We start from the raw sequence: 16,809 nt of genomic DNA on the forward strand, positions 1-16,809 counted from the left end.
GGGTGAAGGGGATGAGACTCACCAGCCCCGCGGCCCGGGAGCGCGGGGTTCCCCACGTGCCTGTGCAACAAAGTGTGCCTCGGGACGCTGCCACCCGCCCTGCTGGACCTGACACCGCAGGCCCTCAGGAACCCACGCTAGTCACTGAGCTTAGGGCGGTCCCTGAAGGCCGCGCCCCACCCCTCCCCCACGCCCAGACCCTGCAACACCAGCCAGGGCCACCTGCCGCTCCAGGACCAGGATAAAGGGGTCCTAAGCGCCGCTCCCTCCAGGCAGACGGTCCACCGATCTTACCCCGAGACGCCTCGGAAAAGGGCGCTGCATCGCACCCCGACTCCAAAAGGCCGGGAAGGTACTCAAAGGCCAGCGCGCCCCACTCCGGGTCGGGAGGCGCCGCCCCCTTCGAGCGCCAGCGGTGATCCCAGGCGGCTGCTAGCCGAGGCAACCCCACAGAGCTCCCCAGGGCAATCCCAGGGCCAGTGTCGCCGTGCGCGCCAGCACGCACCAAGAGTGCGAGGCTGGGCACCGGGCTGGCTCGGGACAGGGTCGGAGCCGAGGCGCCTCAGATCGTCCCTGCAGGGGACAGGAGCGCAGCACTGCCACTACTCACCTCCAGCGCGGCTGGTCTGGAGCTGGCGCAGGGCGGGCGGCTGGCGGGGCGGGACTGGGAAGCGCGGGGCGGGGCCTCGGGCAGCGCCAGAATCAAACTCCAGTTGCACCGGGAGCGCGGAACTGGATCCTGCAGCGCCGCGCATGAGTTCACCGCGGCTGCCTGGAGCCACCGAGTACAGGGACGCAAGGGCAGGGGCAGCCCGGCCGGGGATCTATCTGGTCGGGAGGTCGGCCAGAGTCTCCTAGCGCGCTCTTTGTACCGAAGAGCCCGCCGTGGAAAGCCCAGTGCGCCTGCGCGCCGCCGTGACTCTCCCAGGCGCACCTCCGCACCTCTGGTTCCTACCCACCGGCGCGACCCTCCCAATCGCGGGAATGAACGACATCCTTTCCTGGAGGGTCCTCGATGCGTGCAAGTTATCGACCAGGGGAGCTGGGCGCGCCTGGTGCAGGTTAACACCCCAATAGCGCCTGTGTGCAGTGCCGTTAAGAAGTTGACTTGGGGACCTGGATGGAGTAGGGGACTCGAGTTTGCGAGTCTTCAGCCGGACCTCTTTGGAGGGACTGGAAACTTCCAGCTAACCAGAACGCCGCAGAGGCTTAAGTGCATTCCTGTCTGGCGTCCTAGATGACTCGGCCTGGCTCCAGGGTGTGGAGTCCAAGAAAGAAGTCAGTTGTCCTAAAAGCTCCATCTGGAGCAAGGACAATAGAGCCACAAGAGATGAGCTGGGGACTGAGGCTCGAGTCCTCTTTCAAGAAAGTGGTTAGGGACAGGAAGGCCGAATAATCTGTTAAAACTGTCGGGGTGGCACAAGTCTGGAGGCAGAAGGATCAGGGGGTTCCAGTCATCCTCTGCTACATAGCAAGTTCCGGGCCAGCCTGGGCTACATGAAAAAACGGGTGTAACCAAAACAAACAGAACGCGGGCTGTGGAGGCTCTGATTGTCTGAATGGGAGGGTTTTGAACCCCCGTGAGTGCGAGAACACACAGACACAGCCGGAGTGGCCCTTACCCACATCTCACTATCTGTTAACTGCTTAGAGAAGAGCCTGAGGTTATGTGGGGAAAGGCTCACCCTGGAGAGAAGCTGTGAATCAAAGCTTCCTTGATCCACCAGGAAACACTCCTGTGAATTCTCCAACTGCTGCCCCTCCCCCAGGCCAGATGGTTAGAACAAGCCAAAGACAGTCCGGAATGCTCATTTTCTCAGAGAGCAAATCATTGTCTCCTCGGGACCTCAGTTTCTGCATCGATTAAAAGGGCCCTTGGATTCAGTAGCTGGTCTCCCACATCACTCATGCCCTAGTGCCTGCCGCCTGGCTCTGTTAAGGATGATTACAGTCAAGTGTGTTAACCGCCAGAGAATCAGAGGCACCGGGTTGCCTAGGTTTTTAAAGTGTCCTCAGCTGGCTAGCTAGACTACTCAGTTGGTGAGCTCTAAGTTCAGGAAGACTGGCCGTCTTCATAAATAAGGTGGGAAGCCATCCACGAAGACACCCGACTTCATGTTCTGGCCCCTGCATGCATACACAAATGCATGTTCACCTGCACACACTAATGTGCACACACATGACCCATACACACGCACATCACACACATGGAAAAAAACTAAATAATGCCCTTCACCCCCAGAATTCCAAGTCTTAACCTCTTCATTTCTCCCTCTTTACATTTAGTCAGCCAGTATTAAACATACAGACTCTCAAATGGTAGACAGATGTGATCAATAAAAAACATAGCAGGCCTGTGGTGGGGCTGCAAGCCTTTAGCCCCAGCAGTTAGGAGACAGAAGCAGGTGCATCTCTGGGAGTTCAAGGCCATCCATTGCTATATAGTCAGACCCTGTCTCAAAAACAAAATAGCAGATTCAAAATTTCAGGTTTATATTTCACACTTTATTTTAGATTTACTCAGTTTTTTTTTTTTATTTTTGGTTTTTTTGAAACAGAGTTTCTCTGTGTAGCTTTGGAGCCTTTCCTGGAACTCACTTGGTAGCCCAGGCTGGCCTCAAACTCACAGAGATCTGCCTGCCTCTTCCTCCTGAGTGCTGGGATTAAAGGTGTGTGCCACCACCGCCCGGCCTATTTTTTTTTTTTTAATTAAAATCAATTGACACATACAATTTACCCTGTCTGTGCACAGCTGGAGTGTTGGAGTGTACTCACAACGTTACAGACAGACCATTGCCACTCATTTCAGAGTAACTTCATCACCCCAAAGAAACCCCAGAGCCAGCAGCAGCTTCCCCCACCCTCACCCCTACCCCCAGCCCCTGGCAACCACTAAACTGTTTACTTCTGTCTCTAGGGTCTGCCTGTTTTGTTTCATAGGAACAAAAGCATAGCAATATGTGGGCTTGGAAAGCTGAGGTGTCTTTCACTGTGAAGGTCCATCCAGGCTGTAGTGTATGTACATCAGCACTTCATCCCCTCACCCCAGCTCACCTGCAGTGAGATGGTACTAGGGAATAACCATAAGACAACATCAGCCTTTTGAATGGAATAGTTTACAGAGTGAGACGTTTCTTGGAGGTGCACCATGCAAAAGAATTGTGAGACATGTCAACATGTACAGAAGCTCTTGAATTTATATAAAACACACAAGCAGCGATGTGCAGCTCTTCCAGAAGAATTCTAATTCCATCAAGCAATCACTCTGCACGCACAGGTCTTCACACTGCTGTGTAAGAATGCTGAAGTACTCACTAGCGGGATGTTTAGGAATAGGTTGTTCAAGCTGAGCTGTGAGAAGAGAGCTGTTTGGGTCAGTGAGTGAGCACTCATCCTTAGCTATAGAGGAAGCCCATACCCAGCCTCTGGGTACGGAGTGAGTGAGCACTCATCCTTAGCTATAAAGGAAGCCCATGCCCAGCCTCTGGGTACGGAGTGAGTGAGCACTCATCCTTAGCTATAAAGGAAGCCCATGCCCAGCCTCTAAGGACAGAGCAGCCTCTTCTATTTATATCCATCCATTCAGTAAACTTTCCTCTGAGCCCAAGTGCCTTGATATCATCCATCTGATTTCAGGGAAGGACATCGGGGTACAGGTGAAACTAACTGGGTTTGGAGATTGAGTGGGGACAGTTGAGCTGTTCAACCAGAAGTTGGGTGATTTGGGCAGAAGCAGGCTTAGCCAAGGATTCTTAGCAAAGATTTCAAGTGGACCTTTGGGGGTGATTTTTTTTTAATGTTTTCATTTTAAAATTGTATGTGTTGTGTTGAGGAATATTCCTTTACATTGTGTGAAGATGTGTCACTGTGGTTGGTTTAATAAAAAGCTGAATGGCCAACAGATAGGCAGGAAGAGGTTAGGTGGGACTTCTGGGGACAGAGAGGTCACAGGGAAGAAAGGTGGAGTTGCCAGCCAGATGCAGAGGAAGCAGGACATGCAGGAGGAGAGGTAAAAGCCACGAGCCATATGACAGCACACAGCTTAATAGAAATGGGTTAATTTAAGTTATAAGAGCTAGTTAGAAACAAATCTAAGCTAAGGCTGAGCTTTCATGATTAATAATAAATCTCTGTGTCATGATTTGGGGGCTGGCGGTCCAAGAAAGCCTGCTATAGTGGTGTGTGTGTGTGTGTGTGTGTGTGTGTGTGTGTGTGTGTGTGTGTGTGTGTGATGTGAGCGCAGGTGCCTGAGGAGGCCAGAGATGTTGGATCCCCTAGAGCTGGAAATACAGGTGGTTGACTTGGGAACCAAGTTGCTGGGAACCAAACTTGGGTCCTTCGGAAGAGCATCACATGCTCTAACCTCTGAGCCACCCCACTAGCACAAGAACTTCAGGAACCTTAATATGGTAAGGGGAACGCATTTGTTTTGTGGTAGACAGGCTTTTCCATGATAATGACCTAGAATTGCTTCTACCAGCACTGCTTCAAGTCTGTGTTTGGGTTTTTATTTGTTGATTTGTTTTATTTTGTTTTCTGAGACATCTCTTGCTCTGCAGCCCAGGTTGACCTTGAACCCTGAGAGGTCTTCCTGCATCAACATCCAGAGTGTTGGGATTTCAAGAGTGAGCCACCACCCCAGGCTCCTTTTAGTGCTGTTTTAAAGCATTTTATTTAAGCTTGGAGTAGTTTTACCTCCTTTTTTTTTTTTCTTAACGTTTCCGTACACACATTATCTGAATAATCAACAGGTCAGTAAGTTTCAGACCACTTGGTGTGGCTTGTAAGGAAGTGGGTATATACGGCACGCCCAGGTGTGTACCAAGTAGTGCATGTGGTAATGGTGTAGACACCTGTTCTTGCCATTTCCAAATGCTATGGAACATTGACCTAGCACAGCGGTTATCAACCTGTGGGTCTCGACCCCTTTGGTGGTTGAATGACCCTTTCACAAGGGTTACAGATCAGATATTTATATTACGATTCATAACAGTAGCAAAATTACAGTTATGAGGTAGCAATGAAAATAATTTTACGGTTGGGGTCACCACAACATGAACTGAATTAAAGTGTCACAGCATTAGGAAGACTGAGAACCAGTGGCCTAGCAGTTCACCTCTACAGGAAATTGTTGCAATAAGAAGTAACCTCTTCACCAGTCCTGGTGGTCCACACACAATCCCAGCACTCAGGAAGCTCAGGCAGAAGCATCACAAGTTAGAGGCTAGGGTGGGCTACATCATGAGATACTGCCTAAAAAAAAAAGTGCTCTCTGGGCTTTTCATAAATTTTCCCTGTCTACAATATGTGAAATATACAGAATATGGTTCATAGACCTTCTGTTGGTAACTGCAAGTCAACAGCAGGCTGTGTAGCTAATCTAATTATATGGGGATTTTTCTACCTCGCAGGGGGTAGGCACTCTAACGGCTGTGTTATTCAAGGGTGAACTGTACCTCATAGGGCAACCTGTGAAAGAGTCTTCAATGTTCATCTGTTATTTCTGACTTGCAGTTCAGGTCTGTCTTTTTAAAAATCACCCAGTTAAAGTATCAGTTTTGTTTTTTATATTTGTTTTCACACTGCTGCTTCTGTATCTCATCCAGGTCATGCAGGTTTTGTGTATGTGTGTGTGTGTGTGTGTGTGTGTGTGTGTGTGTGTGTGTGTGTTGCATTTTCAGGTTTATGCATGATTGTGCATATGGAGGTCAGAGGTTGATGCTGGGTGTTTACCTCAATTGCTCTCCACCTTATTTCTCAAGACAGGTCTCTCCCTGAACCTGGTGCTCAGCAGTTCAGCTGGACTGGAGCCCCAGGGATCCCCGTCTCCACCGGTGCAGTGGGATTACAGGGGTGCACCACCATGCACTGCTCTTGTACATGGGTGCTGGGAACAGAAGCCGATCCCCATGCTCAGGCAGCATGCTCTTTACTGACTGAACTATCTCCCTGGCCCCTCAAATACCAGTGTGGAACACATCAAAGTCATCATTGTTGTTTTCTGAACAGTTAAAGAATTAATTCTTACTAATTATTTTAATAATTCATATTAGCAATTAATATGAAGCTCACTTGTTGTTTTTTGAGGCAGGATTTCTCTGTGTAGTCCTGGCTGTCCTGGAATTAGCTCTGTAGACTAGGCTGGCCTCAAACTCACAGAAATCGGCCTGCCTTTGCCTGTCAAGTGCTGAAATTAAAGGCCTGCACCACCACCACCAGGCTTTTTTTTTTTAGCTCAGTTTTATCCTTTAAATATCTGTCCATCAGGCTGGGTGTGGTGGAGCACACCTTTGATTCCAGCAATCAGGAGACTGAGGCAGGCAGATTTTTATGAATTTGAAGGCAGCCTGATCTACATATAGAATTCCAGGACAGCCAAGAATACATAGACAGACCCCATCTAAAAAGAAAAAAGGGGAAAAAAATCTCTCCATCAAAATAGCTAGGACTTAGCCCCAAATGGCACTTGCCCCCAAGTCTGTGGTCCTGAGTTCAGTCCTTGGGACCCATATAGTTGAAGGAGATAATTCACTACAAGATGTCCTTCTCCACACACACACAAAGTAGTCAATCAATAAATGCAGAAATGTTTAATGTCTCCTTCATCATGAGGCTGGAAGAGCTCCTCAGCCTTGAGCATCCTGCAGTTGGGAATCCAGTGTCTCTAAGTGTTCCAAGAGGGAACATGAAACAAGGGAGCAGGTCATGAGAGGGTGAAGAGGACACCCAGGCAGAGACACCAGAGGCAAAAGACCTTTTGGACAAGAGGAACCAGGACAGACCCTGGGGATGCTTTCCTTCTTTACACCCTTCCGTTCACTGTTCTTCCTTCCTTCCTTCCTTCCTTCCTTCCTTCCTTCCTTCCTTCCTTCCTTCCTTCCTTCCTTCCTTCCTTCCTTTCTAATGGAGTGACCCTCTGTAGTGCAGCCTGGCCTCAGCCTCCCGAGTGCTAGCATTACAGGTATAGTGGCTTGGTTCTCAATTCTCTTAAAACAAATAAATAAAATGGAATATAATAAGTAAAGATTTTATGCCCCAGTTCTGTGTGAGAAGGTTTTGTATGTGTAGTCTGGTTGTTGATGTTTTCCTGGGGAGGGGAGTAATTCCCAAACATTCTACAGAGCAGTGAAAAATGGGTTTGTGTCTGTTTTGAATATCAAAGGGGGTAGGGGTAGAGAAACAAAAAAAAAAAAAAAAAAAAGTCTTCATAGGGAACAGGTAACCTGGGCAGGGTTACATCCTTTGGGACACCTGGAGTTGTCACCTTCAGGGCCTTTTCCAACGGAGAAAACCCTGTGGGCCCGAGATTTACTAAGGGGAACTCTATGTCATCTTTCCCTTACCCAAGGTCTTCCTGTTAAGGATACTTCTTTCTACAGAATGTCTGTTAATAGTAAAAACTCAAGCTGGGTGGTAGTGGAGCGCACCTTTAATCCCAGCACTCGGGAGACAAAAGCAGCCAGCCTGGTCTACAGCCAGAGCTACACAGGCAAACCCCATCTTGAAAAAAAATATAACAACAACAACAAAAAAAAAAAACCCAAGAAACAAACTCAAGGTAGGCTTGATGGCTCAAACTTGTTATCCTAGTACTCAGGAGGCCAAGTCAGGATTGCTACAAGTTCAAGGCCAGTCTGGCTATATAATGAGTTCCCAGTCAATCTGAGCTACAGAGTGAGACCTTGTCTAAAAACAAAACAAAACAACAATAATAAAACAGGACTGGCAAGATGGCTCAGCAGTTAAGAAGAGCTCTTGCTGCTTTTGACAAGGACCCAGGTTTGGTTTCCAGCACCTACACGGTGGCTTACAACTTTCTGTAACTCCAGTGTCAGCAGATCCAGCCCCTCTGGCCCCCTCTGACACTAGGCACTCACACGGTACACATACATACATGCAGACCAAACCCTCATGTACATAAACAGATATCTTAAGAAATAATTACAAGCCAGGCAGTGGTGGCGCACTCCTTTGATCCCAGCACTTGAGAGGCAGAGCCAGGCGGATCTCTGTGAGTTCGAGGCCAGCCTGGTCTACAGAGGGAGCTCCAAGACAGGCACCAAAATTCCACAGAGAAACCCTGTCTCGAAAAAACATAAAAAAAAATAATAAATTTTTTAAAAATTACAAAATTCCAATCTGTAAGTCTCCGTGTGGAAGATTCCTCTCTACTTGTGCTGTGTGCTCTCCTCTCCCAGAACGCTGCTCAGCCTCCCTCTTTTTAAGAAGCCATAGTTAAGAGAGCAGGAGGGAATGGCCCACCTGACTAGCTCTGTTCCCTCCTACACGCCAACATTCTGAACTCACACTTCACTAGCTACTTTGCCTCTTACTCATAAACATTACAAAGGCCAGGAAATGACAGCAAAGTAGTCCAGATGCCTATGGTTAGGAAACAAATAAGGTGATCATTACCCAAATGTGGAAAGAAAGGAGGACCCAACACATTGCAACTCGAGTGCGGGGCGGCCCCAGCGCCTGCCCCCTGGAAATGGGGATGTGAAACAGTGAAGATACATTGATGCCTTTGCTGTAGTTATTCTAAAACACGTTAGAATTTATTTGTATTCAATTGAAATCCCATGTAAGTTTTATATGCTGCTAATGGACAGAGCCCTACTTCAGGAATATCATGCTAAGGGTAATCTTTAGGCATAATTATAATCATTATGTTATTGTGGCTGTTATCAAATATTTATAGAACATCAAAAGGAGTATGACAATACTTGGATCGTAAGTAGAGGGATTATGTGTACAAGTCTGGCGTGGCACACATGCTTCATCTAGAAACATTATTAACCAAGTATGCACTGAGGACCTGTTCTGCCTAAAGGGCTAGTGAGGCTTTACAAAGGACACAAAGATGAATGGTCCCAAGAAACTTTACATCCTGTAGGGGCATTGCATATATATGTATGTATGTATATGTGTATATATATATATGTATGTATATATGTATGTGTATATGGGTGTACATGTGTACATATCTGCAATACAGATTTTGGCTTCAAAGCCATACAAGGTTACCAGTAAAACAAGAATATAATTTTGATAGTGGATAAAATGCTCCGTAAGTTTACTTCTGTGCTTGGTATTGATGGAAGAGCATCCTTGAGCCGGCTTACCTCTCCTGTGAGGTAGTCATGAGTATCAGCTACAGTGTGTGGAAAAGATGATGGCGGCTCCGACTCTTGCACTCTCTGCAGGAAGCCATGAAGCTGGTGACAGGCACAGGATTGGAACCCGGGTTGCTACAAAGCCAAATCGGAACTCTGATCACTTTCAGCTGGTACAGTGTGTGCTGTCATTAGGTCACTGCTGCAGGTCTGACTTTTTGTTTTCATTTTGTTGGTGATAATCACATTATACTGAGTCACTGTCACCAAAGCCACCCTCCTCTTGGTAGGGCATTCCTGACCCAGTGACCTTTTGATCTTGACCTCAGAGCACCATTGTCTAACCCAGTAGTTCTCAAACAACTGAGCCTTCTTTTGAGACTCAAAGCCTTTTCATCAAAGCAATGTTGAGCGGAAGATACAATGAAGGTTCTCCAGGGCATCTGATTAGGAGCGGGGAAGAGCAACCTTCCAAGGGAGGCAGGGTCCTGGGGGGATGGAAAGGGGGCTAACACACATTCAGTTGAGGATTATCACTGCTGAGGTCTAATGAGGAATGCTGCTGCTAAAGAAATCTGCCTGTCATTGAGAGAACACCAAGTTTTTCACCCTCTGTTCTGTGGCAGGGCAGCATCTGGTACCCCAGACTGACGGGAAGGGTCCTAAACGAAACTACAGCATCAGTCAGGTTAATGCACCTTACTATAGCTTGTGTGACTCTCTTTAATTGGTTTTGTTGTTGTTCTTTTATTAGTTTGTTTCCCTTTTTTCTTTTTTGCAGCACTGAGGATCAATTGTTGGGTGAGCACACTCTCTTGCTCTGAGCTACATCCTCCAGCCAGGCATGCACCTGAGGAGGAAGTCACGGCCAAGAATAGCAGTGTGCCTACCTGATGATCCTGAAACCTGTCAGGAAGGTGGCTGGTGTTCAAGGTGGGATGACAGAACCAAAGAATCTAAGAAAAGGCAGTTGGAAGAACATGGCTCTCTGTGCTGGAATCTGATTTCTTTTCTTTTCTTTTCTCTTTTCCCTGTATAGCCCTGGCTGTCCTGAAACTCGCTCTATAGACCAGGCTGACCTCGAACTCAGAGATCCACCTAGTGCTGGGATTATAGGCATGCACCACCACTGTTGGCTTCTTAAGAGGCTTTTCATGAGTGCCATGCTCAGAGGAGACCCGGTATGTGGAACACAGAGCTGAATTTCAACAAAGAAAGTCCAAGTCATCTTTTCTCTTCCAGCCACAGTTGTCAACCCTGACAAAGCACAGCCAGAGGAGGGCAGAGCCTCACTGGCTGGGGACAATGGCTTGAGCTAAGGGGTACTCTCTCTGAGATTCTGCTTTGACACTCACAGCTAAGGCAATTATTTATAGGCCCTTTCCAAGGCCCTATTGTCTACTGGGGCTTCTGTATTTCTCTAGGAAGCACACACAGTTCTATGAAGCCATTATTACTGTCTAAACAAACAAGTTAGGCCAGCCCCCCTCCACTGCCGGAGATCATCAGAAAGGTCATTCACTCATCTAACCTGTGTGTGTGTTCAGTATTTGCGCATAGTTGTGTACTTTGGGAGCTCTTCTCTCTGTGTCACCTTCTATGTATCTAAGAGACCCGGTCTACTGAACTCTCAGTAACTGACCAGCTCATTTGCAATATTTTTATTGTGACAGCTAGTATTTTGAAAAGCTGGAAATAATCCAGTGGTCCTGCCATAGAGAACGTTTGAGAAAGTGTGGCACAGCAAATGGGCAGAACAATTTACAGCCAATAGAAATGCTAAGAACCCTGCACGTGGTGTCGGAGCTTTGTATTGCTGTGAGAAGAGGAGGCTGGAGAGATGGCTCAGCAGTTAAGAGCACTGGCTGCTCTTCCAGAGGACTCAGGTTTGGTTCCCAGCAGCTCACAACCATCTGTATGTAACGCTAGTTCTAGGGGATCCCATGCCCTCTTCTGGCTTCCGCAGGTACCAGGCACACATGGTACACAGAACTACATGCAGGTAAAACACTCATGGACAAAATTAAATTCAATTAAAAAATAAGTAAAATACTCAAGAAAAGACAATTTAAGTGCTGGGGAGGCAGCTCAGTTATTATATGTTATATACTTATATGCTTCATAAGCATGATGACTTGAATTCGGATATCTAGCACCCATTTAAAAATCCAGGTGTGGCAGTGCACATCTGTAATCCCAGCACTGCTGAGGCAGAGACATGCAGACCCTTGGAGCTCACTGACTAACCAGTCTAGCAGAATCAGTGAGCTTGTGCATACTAGTATATATACATGTGGAGGTTCATCGACAACGCCTTCCTCAACTGTTCTCAACCTTACTTAAAACATTTTTAATTGTTTATTTTTTCAAACTTTTTAGTAATTTTTTTTTCAAAGGACCTAGGTTCAATTCCCAGCACCTACAAGGTGGCTCAAAACTACTCGTAATTCCAGTTCCAAGGGATCTACTTCTTCTGGATCCTCGGACACTAGGCATGCCCACGGTGCAGACATACCTGCAGATCGAACACCCATACACATATAATTCTTCAAACAACTAAAAAAGAGTAAAAACACTGTTAATTAAACATATGCACATAATCTGTTGGTGGAGCCACAAATTCTTCCAACACCAGACAACTTCAGACAAATATGATCTGAAGGTGTCTTATTCAGGGGGACTCATGAAGCTGCATTTGTGGCTTTTGTCATCCGGAGGCTTGGCAAGAGCTGATGGATCCAGTTCCAAACAGGGCTCTGACTCATACAATTGTTAGGGGCTTACCAAGTGGGCCTCTCCTCAGGGGCCTCCCTGTGGGCTATTCACCACCTAGCAACGGGATCCCCAGAGCAAGCCCTGAGAAAGGCTGGGACAGAAAATGACAGTGACCAGAATGGTAGCTGTCACGCCTTCTGTCTCCTGTAACTTCACCTCAGAAGTGACATACTATCGTGGCTGTCATATTCTATGGTCACCTGGAAATATCATGGCACAATGTGGGGCGAGACTACTTGGAGACAAGGATCACTAGGTGACGTCTTGAAGGCTGGGTTCCTAGACTTTTTCAACCATTTTTCCTTAAAAGTTCCTTTTCACAGCAAATGTACATTTCAAATATTCATCAAAATAGTGGTTTCAAACTGCCACTGGTGGCATGCACCTTTAATCCCAGCACTTGGGAGGCAGAGGCAGGCGGATGTCTATGAGTTCCAGGACAACCAGGGCTACACAGAGAAATCCTGTCTTGGAAAAACAAAACAGTGGTTTCAGAATACCTAATCCTTCTCATTACAACCTTCAAGCAATAATGATATTTACTTAGTGTTTTCTATGTGCCCAGCACCATCTTAAGCATTCTACATGCCATACTCATAAGGTTAAAGAAGGCACCCGTTAAGTGTGCTTTCACAGACTAGAACTTGAGGCACAGGCAGGGTAAGTGACCGTCCATGAATTCCTACCCAGTAAGGAAGAACATTAGGACAGAAACCCAGAGCTGTTCACTTATTTGCACAGGTCATCACCAACCATACCGATACCCTCCAAGCACAGGTTTGAAATAACCTTTCAGTCCATCCACGCCTTGAAAACTAGAGCCACCGTTCCAGCTGAGCAGTTTAGAATTTCTCCACAGTCCTAGAATAAGTAAACTAAGACTCAATTGCAAGTTAGACTCATGGCCATTGAGTCCTTTACCAATGAATATGAGAGTTGTAAGTGTGGCTTTTCTCCCCCCTCTTCTCACCAGCCACATTGCCTCCCCTGGTTATTCCTGGAATGTTCTAGACTCGTTCAGAACATGTTTCTGCCTCAGGTCATTGGGTCTGGTGTTTCCCTCCTCTTCCTCCAGATGAGTGTTTTCTTCCTCTCCTTGCCTGTACTTAACAGACAGGCCCACTGTCATGTTGCTATTGAAAACTGCCATTCTGAGGGCTGGAGAGATGGCTCAGCAGTTAAGAGCACTGGCTGCTCTTGCAGAGGACTCGGGTTCAATTCCCAGCACCCACATGGCGGCTCACAACGATTTATTACTCCAGTTCCAGGGAATCTGACACCTTCACACAGACAAACACACCAATGCACATACAATATGAATAAATAAATCATTAACAAAGAAAGAAAATTGCCACTCCAGCCCTTAGCACAGTCATTCTTTTCTTTTTCTATTTCCATAGCAACGACCACCATTCAGCTAATGATTCACTTAGAGTGTTTATATCTGTCTATGCCCACACAGGCCATCCACACGGGCAGGACTTGGGTCTGTTTTACAGAGCTGCTCAGTTGAAAATGGAATTGTCAACCTCTATTCTACCTGATCTCCTTACCCTAACAATGGAGCTACCTACAGAATTTACCCCAAAACATGTTTCTGGGGAGAATTGTTGCTTTTTAATACTTTATATACCAACTGCCATGTTTGTCTATTTTTTTAAGCAAGAGGATATGTACTAAGAAACTGTTGGGCAGTGGTGGCGCACACCTTTAATTCCAGCACTCGGGAGGCAGAGGCAGGCAGATCCCTGAGTTCAAGGTCAGCCTGGTCTACAGAGTGGGTTCCAGGACAGCCACAGCTACACAGGGAAACCCTGTCTGGAAAAAAAAAAAACAACAACACCACAATGTCTAGAAACCACACAAGACCTGGAAATAGAAGTTGCCTTTAGCCTAGAACAGGGATAAACCAGCTCCGAAGTGAGACACTTCCACTGCCCAGGTAATGGGCCCATCCCTCTGCACAGTGGCTCAATAAAACCGAGCAAATATTTATCTTTGACATCAGAAAAAGTCAGTTAAGCAAATGACGTTTCATAATGTGTGAAATGAAAGACTTCCTTCCTTTATTTATTCTAGATAATCTATTAAATGTTAGTGTGGGTTTATTCCCCCAGACATAGAGGCACTGTTTGCTAGAAGGTCAGCACTCCTTGTACCTCTGCCTAGTCCTCTGTCTAAACTATAGTCTTAGTTATTTCTGCATGCCAGTATGCTATTTGACAGTGTAATAAAGGATTCCTTGGCACGGCATTTTCTTCAAGCCAGCTACTCAGATCAACTGTAGTGATAGCCAAACTTTATTATATGTGCTAAATGCTAGGAGTTGCACCTGTGTTTCTTATAACATATTCCTCAGCTCTACACAAAACATGTTATAAGTGAGTTATAGCCCAGTGAGTTAAGCAATTTACCCTGCTCACATAGTCAGGGCGAGATCATGTCAGGTTCCTAAATCTGGTTCGGTAAAAGGGACTCTCTGGCTCTTACCATCACTCTGAGCAGTTAGCCTTACCTGGTTGTCCTTATGCAAGTTTCCCAGCAACTAAAAACTATTTGTTATGTGCTGATACTACAAACACTATTTATTGTCTTTTTTGTTGTTTTTTTCGAGTCAGGGTTTCTCTGTGTAACAGTCCTGGCTGTGCTGGAACTCACTCTGTAGCCCAGGCTGGTCTGGAACTCACAGAGATCCACCTGGCTCTGCCTCCCAAGTACTGGGATAAAAAGCATGCACCACCACCGCTTGGCTGTTGTCTTTCTGAAACTGAGTTTAACTGGATGTTCTGTGTTTCATCTGCTATCTCTGGCAGTTGTATAAAAAGACTTACCGTGGTTCTTCGTTTTCTTGGTGATTTCCATCAAGAAGTGTTTGCTGAAAACAACCAGGAAGGAATTTCCAAAAAGGACAGGTAGGCTGTACCTCATACTACATCGGAATGTCAGAGTTGACCCAGGCCTGTGAACTATAACAAGTTTCACTTATTTATCCATAAAATAAATGTATATCTGCTGAGTACATTCCTTATGCCAGCAATCTGTGTAGGCCTTGGAAGCAACACACAGCACAGAGCAAGACAACGTAAGACCAGCAACAGAAGTCTACCTTTGGGGCTCTCTGCCAGGTGTGACACCAATCTTGGTTGTCAACTTGACACATCTGGAAAAGGGGAACTCAGCAGGGAATCACCTGCGTCGGGTCGGCCTGTGGCCGTGTGTGGACATTTTCTTGATTGCTAATTGCTGTGGGAGGGCCCAGTACAGTGTGGGCCATGCTGCCTCTGGGCAGGCGGTCCTGGGTTGTATAAGAAAGCTGGCTTAGCATGAGAGAGAAACCAGCAAGCCAGCAAGCGGCATTCTCTGTGGTTCCTGCTTCAAGGGCTTGCCCTGTCTCCTCTCAGTGACGAACTGTGAGCTGTAAGGGAAACCCTGTCTTGAAAACAAAAGGAAGGAAGGAAGGAAGGAAGGAAGGAAGGAAGGAAGGAAGGAAGGAAGGAAGGCAGGAAGGAAAGAAAGAAAGAAGGAAAGAAGGAAAGAAAAAACAGTGGGTTGAAAGCCAGACATAGTGAGTGGCTCAGGCTATCCTGAGTTATAGAGACGCTGTCTTAACAACAAAAAACAAACAAACAAACAAACAAACAAAAAACAAAACCAAGAGACTATGAGAAATGATGAGCACTCTTATTTTACCATTTTGGCAGAAATTGATGCCAAAGATGGTGCCACACTTGTTCAAGATCACTGAGGGACTAAAGTCCAGTCTGCAAGCCCTAGTCTAGGATTCACGGTAAATACAACGATATTCTGACCTTACGTCTGTTTTCTGCAATACGCCCCTTTGAATGTTCTACTAGTCCTCGGATTATAATCTCTGGTTTACAAATTGTGGACCCAGAAGCGTTGCCGGTTTTACAATGATAAACTAATAGGGCTTGAAGTTAAAGGTGTTGGGAGTAGTTACAGAGCAACTTGCCCTCAGATGCAAGCGGCAGTCACTGCTGGTGCTTCCCTTTCACAAGACAGTTTATACTGTACGCAGCGCAGCGCTCGGAGTCCCATGGGCTCCCCCCCCCCCCCCCCCCCCCCCCCCCCCCCCCCCCCCCCCCCCCCGTGCCAGGATGAGTCAGAGACGATGTTACTGCGGCTGTCCTTGTGCAGTTGAGGTAACAGGTTAGCTGACGCTGCCGACGGCATACAATGTATGGGTGGTGAAAACGGGGCTCAAACCCAGGTTTTCTGTCTCTGACTTGGAATAAAATAGTCTTGAAAGTGGGTGAGAATTTGAATTGATTCTTTTTTCTCCCCCAGCAATACAAATGCATGATTTAGCTCAGTGGTAGAGCGCTTGCCTAGCAAGCGCAAGGCCCTGGGTTCAGTCCTCAGCTCTGGAAAAAAAAAATGCATGAAAATAAAAAAAAATGTAGGAATTGCTGCCATAGTTCACTCCCCATATGCACAGGCTCATCTGGGAGTCTAGGCTTCAGTAACTAAAAGGTCAGGGTGGACTGTCCATTGCCCCACTATTGACCTTCACACTGAGTTTCTCATCCTCTTAATTCTGCCTTCTGTAGCTTTTAAAAAAATATTTATTTTTCTTTTATGTGTATGAGTGCTTCAGCTCACATGTAAGTCTGTGTATCACATGCATGTAGTGACAGGGAAGCCAGAGAGGGCATGGGGCCCCTGGGACTGGAGTTACAGACTGTGTGAGCAGCCATGTGGGTGCTGTGAATTGAACCTCGGTCCTCTGAAAGTTCAGTTCAGGCCTGCTTTATTTTGAGTAATGTCTCTAGTGACGGTTTGAATATAATGGCTTCCCTAGGCTCATATATTTGAATACTTGGTGATTAGGGAGTAGCGATACTTGACAGGGATTAGGGGGCGTGGCCTTGTTGGAAGAAATGTGTCCTTGGGCTTT

The 16,809-nt window shown here is 46.7% G+C and overlaps 1 protein-coding gene across 1 annotated transcript in view; it reads right to left on the reverse strand.

The window, feature by feature from the left end:
- The window catches only part of Kank1 (KN motif and ankyrin repeat domains 1), a 203,411-nt gene extending 202,872 nt beyond the window's left edge, over positions 1-539 (reverse strand). The window contains exon 1 of the mRNA XM_052762153.1: positions 295-539. The gene's annotated coding sequence lies outside the window, so the exon portion shown is untranslated. The remainder of the gene's footprint in view (positions 1-294) is intronic.
- Between the last annotated feature and the right edge of the window lie 16,270 nt (positions 540-16,809).

This window comes from Peromyscus californicus, unplaced genomic scaffold (genome assembly GCF_007827085.1).
Source record: "Peromyscus californicus insignis strain IS unplaced genomic scaffold, ASM782708v3 Scaffold_4__1_contigs__length_199733344, whole genome shotgun sequence".
Classification (NCBI taxonomy): domain Eukaryota; kingdom Metazoa; phylum Chordata; class Mammalia; order Rodentia; family Cricetidae; genus Peromyscus; species Peromyscus californicus.